This window comes from Parasteatoda tepidariorum, chromosome 8 (genome assembly GCF_043381705.1).
Source record: "Parasteatoda tepidariorum isolate YZ-2023 chromosome 8, CAS_Ptep_4.0, whole genome shotgun sequence".
In the NCBI taxonomy this organism is placed as follows: Eukaryota; Metazoa; Arthropoda; class Arachnida; order Araneae; family Theridiidae; genus Parasteatoda; species Parasteatoda tepidariorum.
The window spans coordinates 36,096,511-36,118,843 of NC_092211.1; positions in this window are offsets into that span (position 1 = coordinate 36,096,511).

The window sequence follows — 22,333 nt, forward strand, 5'->3', positions numbered from 1 at the left end:
ATAATGCAAAGCATTATTTCACATCAAAATATTTTTTTGCATTCTTTAATGGTATGTTTTGCTTAAAAAACTCTCAAGGAGTAGAAAAAATATATTTAACATGCACATTTTTCAAGTAAAAAATATTTTTAAATAAATAATGTATAGGGGAAATGTCCTCACTGCTCCATGTCCTCATTAGACTATACTGTGAAAGTGTTACAGAAACAAATGCATGCTATGCATTTTGATGTAGTGTGACTCTTTACTTGAATATGGATCCGCAATATACTTTGAATAATTTTCATATTTTGTTCTGCAAATCATCTTGTATGCATCTCCAACTTTTGTGTAATTACCGTCCAAAGCGACAAAAAGTGCCAAAATACTATTAATGACTATACATCTTCAGTTGAATAAAATAAAACTTACAAGTTACAAATAACACTCCTAACTATTGAGTATCACCTAAGTCACCACTTTTTTACAATAAAGTCACCACTTTGAAATTTGAAATTTTTGTATCCCAACATTTCGTGACCACATTATTTTATGGTTTTTAGTTGTTATGTTGCATAATACATTTGAAACAAATTGGTTCATATATTAATTTAAATAATATTTTAAAGTACTCGGCAATAATTTGCGAAATACTTTTATAAAACTTTTATATATTTAATTACTTGACTGTCACTATAATTTTTTTGTTGGTTTTCATTTAAAAATTGCGAACATAAATAAGAATTGGTTTCATTAAAGAAAAACTATTTTTACATATTATCGAAATTTGCCACTTCAGTTTCAATTACTCATTGGAACTTTGGAATGATTTTATAAAGTAAAAAGTAAACTAAAATTTTACTAGGCTGTTTTATAAAGGTTTTATTGGTTGCATGCCCAAGATACACAAAAAGGAAATTATGTGTCACTTAAAAAAAAATGTCTCCATGACCGATTTCAACCCATTTTTAAACCGTAAACAACTTAAGTGAAATATACAAATTAAATTTTAAAATCTAAAACAAACAATATCTATTATGTTTATAAATGTTTGCAGATCAAAAGATGTAGTTAAGAAAAATTATAAGAGAAAGAAATACTTCAAAATAAATAAATATGCTTATTCAAAAACGCATTCAAATATCTGAAAATTACACAATAGGAAAATCCCTCTTATGTTAAGCATAAAGTTTACACTGAGAAAAAAAGTATAGTCAAAACTAGAATATGGCAAAATTTACCACGTTTATGGCTCTAACCAAAAAGCTCGATACGTTTTAAAAAAGCTCTTTGGCAAATTTAACTATAAATTTTGGTTTTATGGTATGTCATAAAATTTGATAAATGTGATAAAATGTGATAATTTCATCATAATACCTTAAAACATGGCAAAAAAACTATTTATTCGGTTAAATTTATTTTTCTGTTTTGTGTTTTTATTAAATGTATAGTAATAGAAACAGACTTTACAGTAAACCATTACCATACAAACGTATAAATTACCAAATCAATCGTGCAACTTCATTATAATTTTAGCCTTTAATACTAGAATTATGGGTTTTTCTTCTCAGCAATGTCATAACCATACAGTACAGTAATTTGATACGATTTTTTTCTGTGTTGAAGTCAGCATGTTTTCGAAGTTTTGAGTTCAATCATTGACTTTTTAAGTTTTAATTAGTTTAAATTAATTAAATATTAATTAATGTTAACCTTCAGTTTAATTTGATTTAAATAAACAAGTTCAGATAATTATATTCAACTCAATCCACTGTCTTAAAAACAATTTCCAGCTTTTCCCTGTTTTTCCATATTCAGCTGATTAGGAACAGATGTAATAAACGTTAAAAGTAGAAATAACATAAATAGCTAAGAGCTCAAAGCAAAAATAACATATTCAAAATTGAAATAAGATAAACAAATAAATATTCAAAGTAGGAACAAGATAAACAAATAAAATGTAGTGAGGTAGATAAATTCTCTCGAATACGGAAAAAATAAAAGTAATTTTCTCGAAGACGAAATTAAGCATTTTTCTTTTACTTTTTTTTGAGTTCCAATCCAAATTTCTCAAAAATAAAGTATGCTTTTCGTGCAAATTAATTTTACACAAATGAGGAAATGATCAGTTAGCAAAAGTTCAAAGCATATAATGTTTATACGGAATTATCCCTTCAAAACAATATGAGAATATTAGAATATAGAAAATAGAGAATATATATAGAATTAATAACAATATGAGAATTAATTAGAGAATATGAGAATATTAGAATATTAAACAATATGAGAATAGAATATAGTAATACAAAACAATATGAGAATATAGAATCAAGTCAATCTTTAAATTTTTAAAAAAATCACATTATCATATTTTATTTAAAAATAATTATTTTAACGGTTCCATCTTTACTATTGATTTTTTTTAACATTTTAACGAGCATTAAATTCTTTACGTTCACTATAATAGTGACATTGGCATCTTACTGCTCATAGATTCAATGAACTTTCAGTATTAATAATTCAGTGTTTCGAATAAATAAAGGCTATAAATTTTTTATTTGAACTTTATTTCCATAACGCAAGGAAAACTTTACTAGAATGACTATTACATAGTTTCAAATTTGAGAGCAATATTTTTTTTTAAAAATATCTAAATGAATTTAAAAATATGATTAAAATATTGCACACTGAATTAGTGGACACTAATTTACATTATTTAACTTCGGAAGTAAAAATTAAGAGCTCTGTTTAAGAAGGTAATAAGTAATTACAAAAGTAAAGAATAATTTTGAGTTATTCCTTAAAAAAGAATTATGAATATTTTATAAAATAACGTATTAAATAATTTAATAAGTTGCTTATTTTTAATTCTTTCTTGTAATTCAAGAAAGATTTTACATTTCCTTTTAATCATTTCTAAAAGTAAAATAACTATTTCTAATCCTTAGGCTCAATTCGTGTATGAAATTATTTATTAAAAACAGTTTTTATATCATATACAATGTATTTAAATGAAATTTCGTTATATTGCATAAATTTATTAATGCCGAATTACAACTTATTCGCAATGAGAGTACCATGCCTTAATAAAAATGTCATATAATAAAAATTCAACTTAATTGTACATTTAATTAGTTCGTTAAGGCTTTGACTCTTACATTTATAAAAAAGATAGGATCATTCAAAGAGATAATTAGACAACTTTAAAGTCAATAGACAAAAGTTAATTAAACTCGAATGCATTTAAGCTCAACTGATATTCAAATTTTCGTATCATGAAATTTATAATTCCTAGAAGACCTTCTCCACTTGATAAAATTAGATTTCAGCATCAAAAGACTTTTTTTGTTCCTTTATCATTTATGTCTTCAAAAAGCATTGTAAACAGATGGTTGTAATTAGAATAATTAATTTCCAGAAGGCAAGTTTTGAAAAACAACAACCTTGAAAATAAAGCACTCTTTCATAGACATAAAAATTGTTTCAATTATTCAAAGGCTCCAATGCGTTTCTTAATTGCAATTTTAAATTACATTATTTTTTGCATTTAAAATCTCATAGCTACTGACTAAGGATTAAAGCCTAATGTTTTCAACCGTTTCATTTAATTTAGATGAATTCTTATGTTTGTTTGTTTTTGTCGTCAATTTTGGGATTTAAACTGGTATTTTTCAGTATTTTATATCTTATCAGTTAAAGTTTTAATAATTACGTGTCTGATTTTAGACGATTTAATTTATACAAAATACGAATAAATTATAATATAAATTGATATGAATAATATGAATTAATTATAATAGTAATATAAATTTAATCTTTTTAAGGCTTTTCAGGAAAAAATCTATCATCATCTGAAATGCCGTTTTTCAGCAACTATGAGCAATTATTATAACTGTTATGAGTTAGTAACAGTTATAAATTAATATTAGAAACAGTTTTGTTACTTCTCTAATCACAGAGCTACACTGTCAACTAAAGCTATGTACACTATGAAATATATGAAATAACTCATTTTAATGAATATGTGCTATCATAATATTTGTGAATTTTAAACCGATCATTGTTAGAAGTAATTTTGTTGTTATTGTTTCTCTAATCACAAATCGTATAACTACACTGCAAAATAATGCAATATGTAATGAAACAAGTGAAAAAATGATAATTAGGTGCATTATCACATTGATAAAATAAAGTATAGTCAAGACTGCCAGCATATGGTAAAACTTACCATAAGTCTGGGTGTTAGGAAACACTAAAATGAGTGGTAATTTTGACCTTTAGTAATAAAATTAATGATGCTTTAGTAATAAATTTGGTAAAATTAATGATAAAATACAGTTTTATAATATGAATTAAAGTTAGGCAAATGGGGTAAAGTTTGATAATTTAATCGCGGAAGCTTAGAAAATAACATAAAAACTATTCAATCGGTTAGATTTAATTTTAACTTCGGTACTTTTACTAAATATAATCAGGGTTGGCACGGTTTAGGACAGAAGTGATTAATCCATGGTTTAAACTCTGGTTTAAACCGTCCTGTCCAAAACCCCTTTGTCCAAAACTGTCTTAAACTGTCCAAAACCCTTTTACTCAAATTATGTCACAATTTTATCAGAACAATACTTAAAAGGTAAAATAAACATTGAACTAATAACATATTGATAATTAAATCTACTAGAGAATATTTGTTCTTAATTTAGAAATATAATGTTTTATTAATATTCTTTGACTCTTCGATTTAAACATTAAACAAAGGAAGATTAATCAGTAATCAGGTTCAATTGGTCCTCTCATTCAATAGTTTACTACATAACTGAAGTTTGACCTTCCATATAGGTAAAACTATTAGAAACTAAGTGCTTGGTTAGTCATAAACAGGTTTATTTATCTGTAGTACTATTCAAGAATACTTTTATTTCATTCATGTTCGATTATTTTACCATAGTGCTGATACATGACCAGTGTCAGTAACTGAAACTGATGTTATGCCCTTACAAACTGTTAATACATTTTTCAGTTATTTTGTATTTCCAATTTAAACTAAATATTTATATTAAAAAACAATTTTTTTTTAAATAGATGTCTTTTTTATCATCCTGTGATGCAGAAATTATAAAAATGTTTTTTAAAAAATATTGTGAAAAATGAAATATTAATTTTTAAACAAATTTAGTATTATTTTAAAAAAAATATTATTATTTTTTAATATTGCATTATTTATCCTTATGCAAAAACATTATTTATCAGTATTAAAAGCATATTTATATTTAAAGTATTAGGTATTCACTTTTGTTGTTTAATGAATTGTGGAGCTTCAAAAATTATAAACCTTTTCCTATTATATTATATTATTTTCCTTTAATAAGTTAAAGTAAATTGTATAAAAAATATCACATATTTATTGATACATGCAATTATTATGAGTACAATGGTTGCACCTATAGAACTTTTACCTTTTACCAAAGTTCAAGGTTTTGGACATTTTAAGACAGTTTTATCCAGTTTAGGACAGTTTAAGACAGTAAAACCCACGTGTGCTGTCCAAAACCAGTTTAGGGCGTTCAAAACCCCAACACTGAACATAATAGTTACTCTATGTCATCTCCATTAAACCAAGGATATCCAAAAAGTCCAAAAATAATAATAATATCAGGTACAGCGTGTCAGGTACAGTTGCATAGAAGAATGTAATTTTAGATCTTTTATTACACCAATGACGCACAGTATAGAGTTTCAGACCCTGTTGGAAGACAAGAGCTTTAGAATGGCAAAGCAAAAAGCACGAGTGAGCGGAGTGCTGTTTTCTATGTATATTTAATGAATAGCTGTCCAGGCTTCCGGTTCACACCGACCACAGTGACTGACGTAATATATCCTCAAGGGTTGACAGATTATGGATTAGAGCTTGCCATCAGGCTAACCATGAGAAGTTTTCGTGGTTTTCCACTACATGTAACACAAATGCGGATTAGTTCCATCAAAATATCCTCCACGAAAGCAAATTCCTCCTAATAATTGATCCAGGTTTTCAAAATTCTATGGCTGCAGAGTTGAACATTTGTAGTCGTAAACTCAAAAATTGAGTCTAGAGTTTAACGGCGATTATAAAATTTGATTAAATGTATGGAATATTACTTGCATCATCATCAGCATCATAGTTGGCCAGACAGCCCAATGTAAGCCAATGCCTTCCATTGAAGATTTCTCCATGACGACTTCTGATTCACCTTTAATCTCCAATTCTTTTCATTAATTGCGAGAAAATTAGACTCCACTGAGTCAGCCCATATAATATTTCCAGTGGGTCTGAAAAGCAGCATCTTTTTTATTGTATTGTCATCACTCATTCGAATCATGTGGGCCATCCAATTTATTTTTGTGTATTTAATAATATCAAATTGCTTATAAATCTTGTACAGTTCAAAGTTAAATCTCCTTCTCCAGTTATTGTTTTCCTTTACAACACCAAGTATACTCCGCAAAATCTTTCTCGCAAATGCTGCGATACAATTTTCCTCCTGTTTTGTCATTGTCCAAACCTCAGAAGCGTATGTCAAGACTGGCCGGACAAGAGTTTTGTAGATTAAGAACTTTGTTTCTCTAGAAAGAAACCTATATTTAATAAATCCTCTCAGTCCACAGACCATCTTCTCAGTCCATGTATTTGCCAGATAGAGTCGATTTTTTTTATTTCAGGAGTAATTCTGTTGTCAATGAATGGTAATAATTGATCCTAGAATATTACTTGCATGTTTGAAAATTTTTTCCACCATTACATTGTTTGGATTCAGAAAATGTTCAAAAATTTAGAATGAATTAAAAGGTGATTTTTATTTTAGTAACTTCAGCAAATTTTTAAAAAAGTATTTAAAAATATTTATTTTTGCTTAAGTCTAGTTCGTTTTTTTATAGTATGTCATATTAGTTTAAAAGATAAGTTTTCTTTGAATTTCAGGTACTGAAACTGTTTTTTTTTCTCTTACTGAGACATAAGATTTCAAAATTCTCCCATAATTTGAAATAAAATAGATAAGTGTTTTAAAAATACTTCTAAATGTTTTAAAAATACTTCTAATCATACCAATTTTTATCAAATTGAACTTATATTTACGTACTTAAAAATAAGTTCACGGGTTTATAAGACAAATCGAACCTTAAAAAGATGCTCTTTTAAAAATAATACGTTTTTATTTACGTGTGCATTATAACTTTTTAGTGAATATTAAAACGTAAGCATGTATTTGGAAAAAAATAGAAATTTTTTCTTGTCTACAAAACGTTATCTATTTAAATTAAACTTATTTAATTAAGTGTGGAGTTGATATTTTCCAGTTAATGTTTCTAAATTTTCATGTATTAAAACGATTAGTTCTTTCAAAAAACTTGAAGAAAAAAATTTAATTTTTATTTAGAAAAAGAAACCAAAATATAAGAGCCACTAGTTTAAATATTTATAAAATTTATTAAATTAATTTTGCAATAAATAAGAACTTTACAAAATCTAAAAAGGCCCTCTAAAATTGACGTATTGAAAATTTAAACCATTGAAAATGAATTCGATATTCGAAATAAATTTGAGCCTCCAAGTACATTATCGAAGGAAATTATATTTTTAAATGTATTTATCTCAAACATGAAATTTTTTCCTGAACATTATTTCAGGACGGCTTGATGTAATATTTTACTTCATAATTCAGGAATGCTTAACATCGCATTTTCTATTGTCTAATAATTAAATGCAAATATTTAAAAAAAAAAATATGTTTGTTAAAATACGCATAAGAAACGAAAAATTTCTGTGTTTAAAAATTCCGTATTACATCATTATAGATGCGATGAAAAAAATTATGAAGCTGTTTCTATCAATAGGTCAATATTTCTCTTTCGTTTTTTGGAGGGGTTATTCGTTTCATAATTTTCTAGTATTTAAACTATTGTGTTTATATGAATACAAATAGAATTATTTACACAAACAGCTTTCAGAAATTCAATAATTAAGTCTTATTTATGTCAACATTTCTTTTTCTCCTCTTGTTTCGATATACGTATCTATGAGAGTTGCTTTACAAAAAACTATTGCAGCAAAAATAAGAATTGGAGAAAATAGAAATGAATGAAATTAAAATAAATTACCTTTAGGAGTGGCTTCAATGCACTTTAGTCAAGTGGTTTCAGCCAAAAAAAGGCATTTTCAATTACTTAAATGCTCACTTAATGATCAAGGTAATAAAAACCGGTAATGGTATGTTCGAAAAAAAGAATTAATCATCCTTTACAATCTCGTTGGATGAAATATATCTTTTTAAATTGTTCTTAGTTCAATTATACTTCTTCTGGTTTTAGTTGGTAAATAATATCACTTCGCTTACAATTTTTTGTATTTTAATAAAATATTATTAAGTAATTAAAACTCTAAATGAGTTTTCCCGTAAAATCTTCTTATTAACAAGTATATATTTTTGGGTCAGTTTTTTTTTTTTGATAGAAAATTGCTTATTTCCTAACTTTCTATTATTTAAGCTATTTGGTTTAACTACAATTTTTAATAAAGTAAAGCTTTCCCGCAACAGTCCATTGCGGGCCAGGGAGGTTAAGGGGGGCGTTCCCCCACGGTTAGCCTGACGGCAAGGGGACTCTAATCCATGATCCGTCTACCGCTGAGAATATTTTAACGTCAGCACTGTAGTCGGTGCGAGCTGGGTGTGGAATTCGTATCAATCAGCCATGGCTGGGATTCGAACCCAGTTCACCTCGCTGGGAAGGCTTCAAGCCGCCATAGGGGATCGGACCCCTGTTCTTCAGATCAGTGCCTCAACCACTGACTCATCGCGGCTCACTTTGCTTATTATTGTGTTTAAAAAAATGAGAGCATAGTTTAAGTTTATATACTGTGTTTAATATTAGAAATAGAGTCCTTAAACTTTTTGCAGTATTTAAGTTCAATTAAAGTTAAAAATAAATAGTAAAATTTTAAATATTGTATTCTAGATACAATGGTAAGTATTTATTGTACAAAATTTGAAGCGTGGTCCCTGTATATAAAAAGTGTTTCCCCGATTTTTTATTATAAAATGATAGAAATCATTTATTCAATTCTATTTAATTAGAACACTTTTATGTAATTAGTGTATAATTGGAAACACTTTTTAAGCTTTATCAAGTCTTCGTAACTTCATTTTTATTAATACTTAATGATTAAAACACTCTCTGATTATCATAGCATTTTTCAACTTAAGGTAAAGAAACATTATGAGACAGTATAAACATTTTTTTAATTTTTGTTATGTAGTACCAGTTAAACATACAAATAGAGCAATTTTTTATTCTCAAGTAAATATAATTTTTAAATTGTTTCTCGTGTGTTTTCAAGGAAGTTTATGAAATAAAACAGCCTTTTATTCCAGCAAAATAAAATTATGCATCTCCTATTAGTAACGTGATGCCATAGTTATCTGTTTGTGAGTTACGAAGTTCGTGTAAGGTATTTTAGATAGAGCTGGAAAGGATAAGTTTAACAGTTAAATTTCCTGAAAAGTAAATATTTCTGAAATTTGAACTGTATGCAGTAAAAATGAACACATTTTCTGTAGCCAATCATGAAAGAAGTATTAAAAAATAAAATCATTTCACTTTTTGAGGTAAGTTTTCATTATATTTTACAAATTCTAGCTTCCCGCTCCCCTTCTCCTCCTAAAACTGTCTCAAAGAATTAAAAATCGGCAACTTGAATTTTAGCTAAACGTAAATAAGGGAGGGAATTCGCCATTCTCTGGCAAGAGTTAGAAAGATTCATTGTAAAATATCTTTCTGGTCCATCCTTAGAAAATTTAAAATTATAATTTGTAATGATTTTTTTTCTAACTGGAGGGGAAAAAATCATCCATCTTTCTGCTATATTTGTTCACATTTTAGGACTTAAACCTCTCTAGCCTTTCATCCTATATTAAAATGTTAAAATATTTCTTCCCTTCTCCTTTAAATTAAGTTCATGCACGGAGAAAAAATCTGGTAAAATTAACCTAATCTATGTTAATGTTCCTTCTGGTTAATAAAACCTAAATATAAGGTTTTTAAACCATATATTTAGTATTTTTTTTTCATATGATAACGGTGTACCGAAAATTCTGATTTTTAAAACTATTGTTATAATAATCTCACATTTCGTAAAAAGGATATTGTAAATTTTAACAAAAAATGGTTTTTTTGCCATGCTCTGAAGTATCATGATAAAACTGTTTGAATTAATAGAAAATTTTATCAAATTTACCTAATTTTACAGCACATTACAAATCTTATTTTGTTGATAATTTCACCAAAATCAGTACAAACTTGCTTCCGTAAAAAATTACCGAACATTTTGCTGTTCCCATAGAGCCAGAAGCATGAATAAACTTTACCATATTCTGGTAGTTTTGACTGCAATTTTTTTGTTTGTGTGGTTTAACATAGTTTATTAAAATAACGTAATTATTTGAAAAGGGAACTCTAAAAATATGTTGGGTGGTGAGGGAAAATTGGAGCCGTTTAAGGTTTCAAGAGTTCACTTTACATTAGATTAAGCATTCTTTTTCATGTGAAGCATTTTCAACTAAAAAAGAAGCGTTTTGGCTTTCAAATAATGCTATCTAAAAGAACTTTCCTAATTAAACCTTGATAAATAAAAAATGATTAATTAAATTTAACGTTCTTTAAAAATGGCTTTCTTGGAACAATAAATTAAAATTTTATAGTTTTTAAAGATTGGAAATCAAAAAATCTATTTACTATAAAGTATCAAAAGTTTCCTCAGTCAGATAATGGCAGAAAAAGAAGTTTAGAAAAAGCCAAGGCCCATTCGGGGCTGTCGTTCCAATGATTTTGATGCTAATCATTATTTGCGAAATAGTTTCATAAATAGAAAAAACTACAAGACAATGGTAAAATTAAACGATTACATTTATATCGTAATGATTTATTAAAAAAACAACACAAAATTAAAAAAATATATTTAATCTTCAATGAATGATAAATTGAAAAACTCTTATTCTCTACAAAACTACTCTGAAATATAAATTGAAACATCATTTTTATGAAACAAGCTAGACATTCCGCTTCCAAGCACAACTCACTTTAAAATTGTTTTTTTTGTCATTTTGTAGTTACATCTTTTTTCTATTTTCTTTAACTTTCTTAAAGTTTTTAGGTTAAAACATTCATTTGTTTTTAGTGCCTCTTTAAAAACCAATTTCCTTTTCCAACGACAAATCATCTTTAAATACATCCGCTTTTTCCTTTGGAGTTACTTTCTTTTCTAATTTTCTACAACTTCTGTACCAAAATTCCGATTATTTCTTTTACTGAATGTGAAACACAAACTGCGGAATTGTTTTTTTTTCTCAAGAGACAGTTTATCAGTGCTTTTCAACAGTAGATAATCATATTCTTTGTTGAAATGAGAGATAAGCGAACTAAGTAGTAACCAGAAAATTTGAGCTTATTTAAAGAATGTAAGAAACTACCCTAATAGTGAAATAAGTAATATTTAAGTATTTTGTTTTTTCTAAATATCTAATAGTTTGTAAACGTTTGATAATAAAATTTATAATCATTTAAACTTCTAGTATTTATCAACTGGAAATTAGTCAAAATTATGAGTTTTTTTAACAACAATCAGAACATGCTTTTGATAAGTATTTATAATTTATGATCATTTGAGTATCCTTTATTTGGAATTAATTATACTTTTAATCTTAATTAAAAATATGTTCATCTAAATTTTATGAATAAGTAAGCTTGTAATTTATATAAGCGATTCAACTAGGCTTTGTTCTTATAAATGTAATTTTTTTACGTATCTCACCAAAAACGATTCTGGTAAAATTATCTCAGTGTCTGGTAATGACGTTGTTGGTAAAAAATAAGCAAATGAATAAATATAATTTTAAAAATAACATAATTTCTGTTGATGAAATTAAAACTGTATTTAAGACCTTCATTTGGTAATTTTTCGGTTAAGGTAACGGTTTACCGGAAATTCTAGTTTTCAAAATTTTAGTAATCTATTACTATTCTTAAGTGCACTTTCTGGAAAATATAGTTTTCAAAATTTTAGTAATCTATTACTATTCTAAAGTGCACTTTCTAGGGAATCTAGTTTTCAAAATTTTAGTAATCTATTACTATTCTTAAGTGCACTTTCTGGAAAATATAGTTTTCAAAATTTTAGCATTCTATAACTATTCTTAAGTGTACTTTCTAAAGCAACTAGTTTTCAAAATTTTAGCAATCTATTACTATTCTTAAGTGTACTTTCCAGAGAATTTTTAAGTATCAAAAGCATTCTGAATAAACATGCAATTGTCATAAAATCTTAAAATAGTTTAATATCAAGGATCAAATGCTATACGGTAGCTAACTTTAATTTTACTTAATATTTCCCTGTTTTTAATGTAAAATAACGTTGAAAAATACAAAAGCAAATCTATAGTTAACCAATATTAATCTATATTTATTCATTTAAAACATATTGAACAATTCCATTTTATTCAGTCCACACTTCAGCGTAACATTAGTTAAACATAGTTGGTAATTCTATTCCATTAATGTAATTCTGGTTTTGAAATTAAACTATGAGGTTGAAACCAGTGGTGAAGTTTGAATTCCGAATCAATGTCTCAAATAACTGTAATAAAGCAGATCATGAAATTAATTTTGAATAAAATATGGTTAGAACTTTTGACAGTAAATTCGAATTAAATTCCAATCAGATGTACTATCATTTGAATTAGTTTCTCTGTAAGTCTCTGAATGCATGTAAGCCCAGATTTTATTAAATCTAAGTTTGTCAGTTAAGGAAAATAACTAATATTAAAAATATCTAACATCAAGTTTATAGTTAGAAAGTTTTTTTAATTATCTGTCAGCCATTATTTCTGTTATTCTTTAAGGAATTTGTTTTGGTATAATTAAATTTTATTTTATTTATAACTATGTAAATAACTCTTATAGAATTTATTTTAAAAAATGTATTCTAATTAATGCTTAATTTGCGAAGTTTATTAGACATTATATTATTTGCATATTTATTAGACATTATATTAAATTATTTGCATACAGACTTAAAAAATTTAATTGTTTTATATATTTTGTCACTTATTTAATTTTTTATAATTTTATCCGTTATCAATAATCACAAAAAAAGTCCCCTATAAATGAGAATGTCATTTTTTTCATTTTCAAATGTTTTAATAAAACAACTTATTTAATTAATAAGTTTATGACAAAATAATAATAAAGAATGAGTTTAATGATGGTTATTAATTTAATAGTGATGGTTATTAATTTAAATACAGTATTTTAAAGTATAAACTGCTGCACTTTAAGGTATAAGCTGTATTTTGAGGTATTTTTTTTACAATGGATAATATCTACGTAATATATTTTAGAAATTGTAAAAAACGTATAAAAACATACGACAATATCTTTTCATGGTTTAAATGCACACATCTTATTGTTTCTATGTTTTCAATTTAAAAAGAAAATTCAAAATGCACTATAACATTTATTTAAAGCCATTTAAAGGCCTGGTTTCTTAGGACAGGACGCCGGCAGCTGGAAATCAGCGCTAACCTCTGATTGGTCCATTTGTGAGTTTGATAGTATACGTCATCGAACGCTCATCTTGAACTACAATTGCCGTCCTACTCAACTGCAGTTGGATTACAACGTGACGTTAACCACAGAAGCATGGCGGACAACATCCAACAGCACATTGAAATCAGCCAAGATTTTGATTTTGACATTAAACATAGCTTCTTCATTAAACAAAGCATTCTTCATTTAGCTCTGCTATAATGTGTTTTTTCTCGGACAAAGTCATTATTTGTACTCTTAAACACTGGTCGACAATAACAAAATCAAAATAAATTCAAAATAAATATTTGTTTACGTTATTAACGCATGGGCAATGAGAGATAATGTCTGCGTTGGACCAACTGCTCACGCTGAGCTAACAAAAAAGTATTTTTTTGGCGTCAGCTCTACGTCAACGTCCCGCTGACGCCCAGATAAGGCGCTTGTCCTAAGAAACCAGACCTTAATTATCACCTTTCTTGTATAAATTTTACTTAATTCATTTATTTTATAAAATTTAATATTTTCTATTTCTTACAGTATAAGCGTAAACTAATTCTTAAAATGTTTTTAAAAAAAGTAGACACTGAACAAAAAAACTGTTCCAACTCATAAATCTGTTGCTAAATGTATATTTACATTACCAATGCGCTTGTCTTAATTCTAAATTTTTTGTTTCGATTCACGAAAGGAATTAATTTAAATTATAATCTTTATTTTATAAAATAAATCCTTCAATAAGTGTTTTTTTCATAAATATATTATTTCTAATAGTATAAACATAAAACAATCCTTAATAATTTCGAAAACGTAGAAAATTAACTGAAACGAGGTGTCACGAAGAACTAATAAATGTGTTATTACATTAGTGTGGCTCCTGTCTCAGTTCAAGATCGTTATTGCGATCACCTAATTAATTTATTTAAAATTTTCTATTTATTATATAAAAAATCAATTACTCGCATTTATCAACATATTATTTTTAATAGTATGGATAAAGCACAATCATTAAAAATTTTGAAAGAAATAAAGCACTTTCAATTCAGAAAATATCTATAAAAATGTGTTCTTAGTTCCTACATTTGTAATTTGCAGACTTTGTTATTACTAGACTTTTATTATGTTAAATCAATAAATTTAAATTATTTCTTATAAAATAATAAATTAATCAATTGATTTCGTTAATTCAATTTAGAAACTGCTTCTTTTCTGTTTAGAATCCCTAAAAACTTGCAAAAAGTACAAACACCAATTAAACATATTTTTTTTCAGAGCAAAATTAGTAAGCGTGTCATTGCATTATTGATGTTTCTGTCTTAAATCTAGATATTTTCACAATTTACGAAAAAATTTTCCTGATTTATCACAAATACTTTATTTTGAAACTGAAAATAGTTCATGCTGAAGATCAAAATAAATAGTAAAATTTTTTAAATGGCTTCTTATTATTTGTATAATTTATAGCAGCCTATAAAATAATTTCTTGAATCAGAAAATCAATCAAGCAAATTGTAAGAAAATCATTTTTAGAGTAGAACAATTTTAATTTTGAGTTTTATTTTCTTTCTATTTTCCTACGATTTCGTTTTTAATATAACTTTGAAGACTAAACATTATAAGTTTCTATTGACATTTTAAAGCAAATAAGAAAAGTTATTTATCTTGTTGTCAAAAAATGTCAAATATATTTTCTAGATTCGGCAGCAAATAGAAAGCTAATATTGAGAACTTAAACATGAAAATTTCCTTAATTGATTCATTAACTAAGTAAGATTTGACAGTTGAAAACAACTTTTTGGGAAAATATTTATGAAGGCAAATGAGTGATGTTATTACTAAGTTCTTTACGACTTAAATAAAATAATTTACATAGCCCAATAATTTTTGAATACTATTCTTATTTGTTTTTTTAGAATCATATAAAAAAGAAAAGCTGAACAATAAAAAAGCATTGTTTACTGCACAAAATAAAGCAAAAATACTAATAAATGCCTTAACTAAAATCTTTAAAAAGATGCTCACACAATCTTAGTTATTTTTTTTTCTAAAATAAAAGCTGTAAATTCTCGATAAACAATAGCATCTATCGATTCATATTCTCTACACAGTTGATATGATTTTCTAAACTAATTAGCAGGTCATTGTATTAAGTAATATTTTTTTTTCAAAACCTTTATTTGAATTTTTTTATTGCACAATAAAAAATTGTTTTTTCTTTTGCTTTAAGTGTTGTTGTTTTTAAGGAATTTCTATAAATCTGTTCAAATTTCATTTAAAAAAAATCGTAATTAGTTTTTTCTCATTCCTTGTTTTTTCAGAAAATTTTTATATTTTTTTTTGTATTACTACAAGGCATGAAAATTTATTTTCAAATAAATTCTGAATCCTGGTTCACCTATGGCATCAATTGAATCATGTTCTCGACATAGTTTTGTTTTTAATTATGTTCTCTACAGACTTATTTCATAGTCTTGTGGCATATTGCACTAATATTTTAGAAGTTATTGAATCATATTCTTCATATGTTGCAAACTTCCGAAATTACCTCGGATTGTTACTTTTATTACCAAAAATATTTCTCGAAATATTTTCAGTACTCAGTTCTTCTCGGTGTTCTGAATTTTGTTCAATACTGATTTATAAAAATTACTTTGCGGATTGTTACTGCTTTTTTATCACGAAGCATCTATTTAATTATGCTCTGTACTCAGTTCCGTTCGATGTTCTGCAAAAGGAATATATATTGAATTATATTCTGTACTCGATTCCGTTCTATGTTCTCAATTATGTTTATTTCTGACTTACATTACTTAGCAGGTTATTACAGTTTTATCTCAAAAGCTATTTGTTGAAATATGTCCGGTACACGGGTCTGTTCTGTGTTGTTTTCTTCATTACTGACTTGTAACATTATGGAGATTTGCTATCGACTAAGTCAACCTTCTTCCATCAAAAGGTACGTCAAGACAGAATACTGTTAATATGTCATAAATACTAAAGAATTTGTATTTAATATTTTTAGTGGTAGCTTCGCCACGTTACTCACCTTTCAGAATTTTATCTTTGGTGGAATTTAATGAAGGAATACCACTATTTGATTTATGTTGTATATTTTTATTTGTTTTTTTTTCCTCTCATTAATTTTTTTATTAATTTATTGTCCGGGAAAATTTTACTTACTTCACCGGATTTATGGACTATGTCAGCCATCCATCAAAATGTACCTGAAGGTAGTATAGAGTTAACATGTGTTATATACTAGTGAATTGGTATTTAATATTTGTAGTCTTAGCTATGCCACAACATTACCTCGCGGAAAGTTACCCTTTCCCTTAAATCTATTTATTGATTTATATTCTGCACTCAGTTCTGCTTAATGCACGGAATTATGTTCACTAAAGAATAACAAAATTACCTCGGGAAATACCACTCTAACTGGAAGGGCCTCTTTTGAATCATTTTCTTTCTACAGTACTGTTCGATTCTCAGAGTTATAGAATTACATATTTTTATCAAAATGCTAAACTATCGAATAAAGTTGTTCAGTAATTTTGCAATTACCAAATAAAATTATTAATTTTACACAACATAACCAAATGACATCTAAAAAAATTTTGAATGAATCATGTTCTGTACTCAATCCTTTTCTTTATTCTGGATTAAGTTCATTACCGATTTACAGCATTACCTTGCGTCACGCTTTTATCTCAACATCTTTTGTTTTCTTTTGAAAATAGTTTATTAATTCACCCTTAATCGATTAGCTTTAGTATTAGTTAAAAATGTTTGACTGGTATTGAATCGTAAAATGAATTTATGTTTAATTGAAGTTTAAATATGTATGCATATTTTTGTTTTATTTTTCACTTCATTACTTTAATTCTTAATTTTGATACATATTTTTTTGTCGTTTTACTATTGTCTTGTCTATTTGCACGTTATTTAAGAAAAGATTTCTCCATGTTTCTTAATCATTGTCGTCCGCGCCGAATTAAACTTTCATCCATCAATATTAAATATTTCACATTGTAAGTTTATTAAAAATAGTTTAGTTGTATTAAAATTTTTGTGTTGATTGCAATTGCGTTTAATAATTTAATGTTCAAATAAAAATTTTATAAAATATAAATACACAGAAGCATTTAAACATTTATTTCTATTGTTAAGTACTACTAATATAGATTTTTTTTAATTATAATTCAATTTATTTACTTAATAGCAACTTTTAATAATTTTAACATGCAATTTATAAAAATTTTATCATCTTCAGGCTTAAATTTTAATACAATAATAGATTATGAAGTTATTTTGCAAAAGAAAAAAAATTATGTGACAAGAAATTCTGAATAAGAATTTAAAATATTTCTAAAACATTATTTTTTTCCAAACTTTTTCAAACAGACATTCTTTGTTCAAAGAAAACTAACAAAAATTTACTTCGAAGTAAGTACAGCAAGGATATAAATAATAGTAATTAATACCAATTTCAAATCTACATTAGAGATTTTTCCATTTTATTCAAAAATACTATGAAGAAAAATTCCTATTTCATCTGCACAACAATACATATTTTTTTTCTGACCATAGTTCTATTAGCCAAATCAATATATATTCGTGTCAATACCTGAAATTTTGCAAGACTTTTATGTTACGCTTAACTTCATACAAAATTACATATTTATTAGACAAAACTACTTCACATTAAAAGATTATTTGAAAATTTTATTTGTAATTAAAATGTTGTTTCGAAAAAATTATATTAAGTAACTTACTGTTCAAATAATATCATTAGAAAAAGTTGCAAAGCGATCTATTTCCATTTAGATTGCCAAGCATTTCATGAAAGTAGTACTGATTCGAAATAGCAAACGACTTAAACAGAATGCGATTGTTGAAACTTGAACAATACAGTATCTTTGTTTGAAGTTCAGTTTTGAACTCGAAAATAATACATTAATGAATTCTGAAAAGATATTTTATAAACTTATCAGAAATTGAGTTATTCTAATTAAGTTTTTTTTAAATACTCAATAATGATTTACACACTTGGATTAATGCATATTAATCAACTTCTAGCAACCCTATGACCGACAAAAGCTTTTCAAGTGTTCAAATAACTAGCCCTAATAATAGTTTTAATCAAATCAAAGCTTTTAAAAACCACTCTTTAATCAAACTAGTCATTTTTATACATTATACAAGGATTCATATATGCTTTGCAAAATTTAATGATTCCAAGATTATCAAAGCTTTTTCACCTGGTCAAATTTAAATTTTCGTTCTTATGTTTTTTCAAATAATTCTTTCTTAAATAATCAAGTCTTTATTATTCATGCAGAAAATCCTCAGCGGCCATGTCGTATGATTATGCTGCATGTAAAAGATCCCTGGAGTAACTTATTGGCTCTTGGCATTTCCGGCAAAACTAAATTCCTAGTGCACTTTAGCAGCCAAATAGAGTCTCGGTGCTGCCATCTAGTGTGGCAGAAACTAGACGTCCAAATTAACATGACCAACGGTATGTCACCCATTGTGGTGGTCCTGAAAGAGTGGATACCACCTCTGGAGAACGCACTAGGTCTGCTCATCGGGAAAAACTGATTGTGCAGCTCATTAGAGATTAAAAAAATTCTTAATTATTCAGATTAGATAATTTTTACTAAACCTATGACTATCAAAAGTTCCGCATGAGGTCAAATATTTATTTATTTATAACCAAACATCATTTTTCAAAACAAAAAAATAAAATAATGTTTATATTTTACTAAAGGTAATCATTTTTAAATATTGTAAAGAGATTTACATATATTATACACTTTTTAGCAACCTTATGACAATCAAAATATTTTCCAAAAGGTCAATTTTTGTCTCAGCATTTTTTTTTTCTTTGTTAAGAAAAATACGATCATAAAGAGTTTACTTTTCATGAAGAGCTTACTTTTCAGATTTTTCTTTGCACCGTAGAAAAAAACTTATCTTTCTTTTTCAGTCTTCATGTGATGTGGAAGCCATAAATGGTACTAAAGAGCAAAATCCTTTTAGTGATAATGCGCAAATAATTACTCTGGGCCATTGAAACGGTATTTTCTTCTGTTATCTAAAAGCTCAGTAAAAGATTATTTGTACCTATTCTTTTATGTTAGATATTTTTTATTATTTCTAATTTTTTCTACATAAAGACACCAGCTTATTGAGTTTCAATCTTAGAAAAATCATTTAGAAACCTTGCCTCATTTAATTAAAAAAAAACACTTATATATAAAACAATATATTTTATTACTATTTTTAAAAACAAATATAAGGAATAGTAATTTTTTAATTTAATTAATAGTTATTAAAATATGTTTTTTTAACAAAAATAGTTAATAAGCTAATCCATAACTGAGATCAGATAGAGAAATTAATTTTAATTTTATTAAAATGTTATCGCTTCTCTTAATTTTTTATTTTTTGTATAAAAGAATTATATTTTTGAAAAAATAACAAAATGATTTTATGATAATACGCATTCCTACCCCTTTTCTGCAGTGCATAGAATTCCAAATCAAATAACAATATAAAGTACCGGCACTTTAGGTACATTTTACCGTAAAATCCATTTCGACTGTAAAATATTTCACCGTACTTTTTACATATTTATTTAATTAGGGTGATTTTGCGCTATTTATTACTGTAAAAATTACGGTATATCAGAGTTTTTGCTCCATAACATGTTTCGGTTATAATGGATTTTACGGTAATAAGCACCGGCACTCAGGATACCGGTACTTTATACCGTAATTTGATCCGGTGTATGCACTCTAATAATGCACAATTTTCAGACTTAGATCCAGATTGCAGTACTCTTAAACTTCATGATATGGCTTGCATTAATCTTATTAAAGAAAAACTATAAGCAAAGTAAATCTACTATAGTCTAAAAATTGAGAAACGAAATATTTGATTTTAGATTGCAGCCCATTTATTCAAATTCGGTTTCATGACGGATGCTTTTTTAATTTCTGTCCAAATCCACAGCTTCTTCACATATATTTACTTTATTCCGTTACACCTCTCTTCATTTCCTTTCTTTCTACCTTTTATACCTCCACTAATTCCTTTCTAACCGCCTTTCTTTCCATGCATCATTCAAATTTCCTAATGGTTTCCCATTCTTTCCTGCTATTCCTCCGATTTGTTTCTGCTCTTGTCAGCTTCCCGTTCTTCTGATTTTCTTTTCCTTTTTCTGCCTTCTTTTCTTCATCAAAAATATGTACCTTCTTTCATTTGTTCGTAGGGGAGAGTGGGGTCAATTGTAACAGGGTACGATTGTAACAGAGCAAACATTTCGAGTGTCGGGTCCTAGATTTGGTTCCTAGGTGGCGCACAAGGTGTATTAATAAGTCTGCATGTACACCCCTACTGGCAACCATTTTTATGTACTTTTGAAAGAGTTGCATCACAACAGATATTTTCACGCTACGTAAGTACTTTTTTTGGTATTAGAATATTATATTGTAACAAAGTAATTTTGTTTAAACAAATAAAAATTATTAACCGAATATGTAAGTGGACACCTTAATTAACATTTAAAAAAAAAGTAGTTCTGTTAATTCACTAGCATTGTTTTTAACAAATGAAGCTGAAATGGCGTCTTGGGGACGATTGTAACAATAAGTAAAGGGACGATTGGAGCAGCTGGAAAAAAATAATCTTATGTTTACAAACCATTACTTAACTCTTTAAGAACCACCAATAGTTTCCTATATCATTTATATTATGTTGCATGCGTATTATTTTATTTGTCACCATTCACAGCATAAAATAAATATCACTACTAATTTGATCAATAAAGAAATATATCACAACTATGATAATATGTATAATTAACTATGTTTTAGTTGAATTTATGAACTGTTACAATTGACCCCGTAAGTGGGGACAATTGTAACAAGTGCACGACTGTCAAAAATTTTTAATAACTAATATAATAACATTTAAAATAAGGTTCTTTTTCTAGTAGAGGATACTCTACTTCACTCGTCTGTCAATTAATACTTATAATAATATATTGGATTTTTTTTTAGTTAAAAATAGTTAAGTAAAAATTTTTTAAATTGACACCACTCCCCCCTACATTCTTTCCTTTCAGCATCTAGATCACGGGTTTTGCCTTCTCTAAGTAAACACAGGTCTCAAATTTAAAAATTCAATAGAAGTTTTTCTTAAGAAATTTTTTTTATCATGCTTAGTTTGCTGCGCCATTTTATCATTATATATGCTATAAATTATGTTTGAAACAATTTAGCGAATTCCAGCTCGCACACCATTTAACTCTATACTAAAACTCATTTATACTACTATGCTTGTTTGCGCATTTACACACCTCCCAAATGCCCGGAGAGGGGAACTTTCTAATTACATAATCATTTACACGTTCAACGTTAATTTGCTCTTCTGAAGTTCGATATTAAACTGATGTTACTTTCCTCATATTTTGTAAATGTATGCAAGCAATAAATAAGTAAAAGAAAAATCTTGATAAGTGAGAAAATTATATATTATACTAATAATAAAAATTTGAGCATCGGTAGTTCTTTACGGCACAAACTTTGTGAAAGTAGCTAACCTTCTTAGATTTGGAATAATTAATAATTTATAAATTTATTTACTTTACTTAATTTTCGAAGTTAAATTTTATATTCTGTTTATTGACGAGAAATATTTTATACGATAATTAAAGTTTCATATTATTTTTACCAGA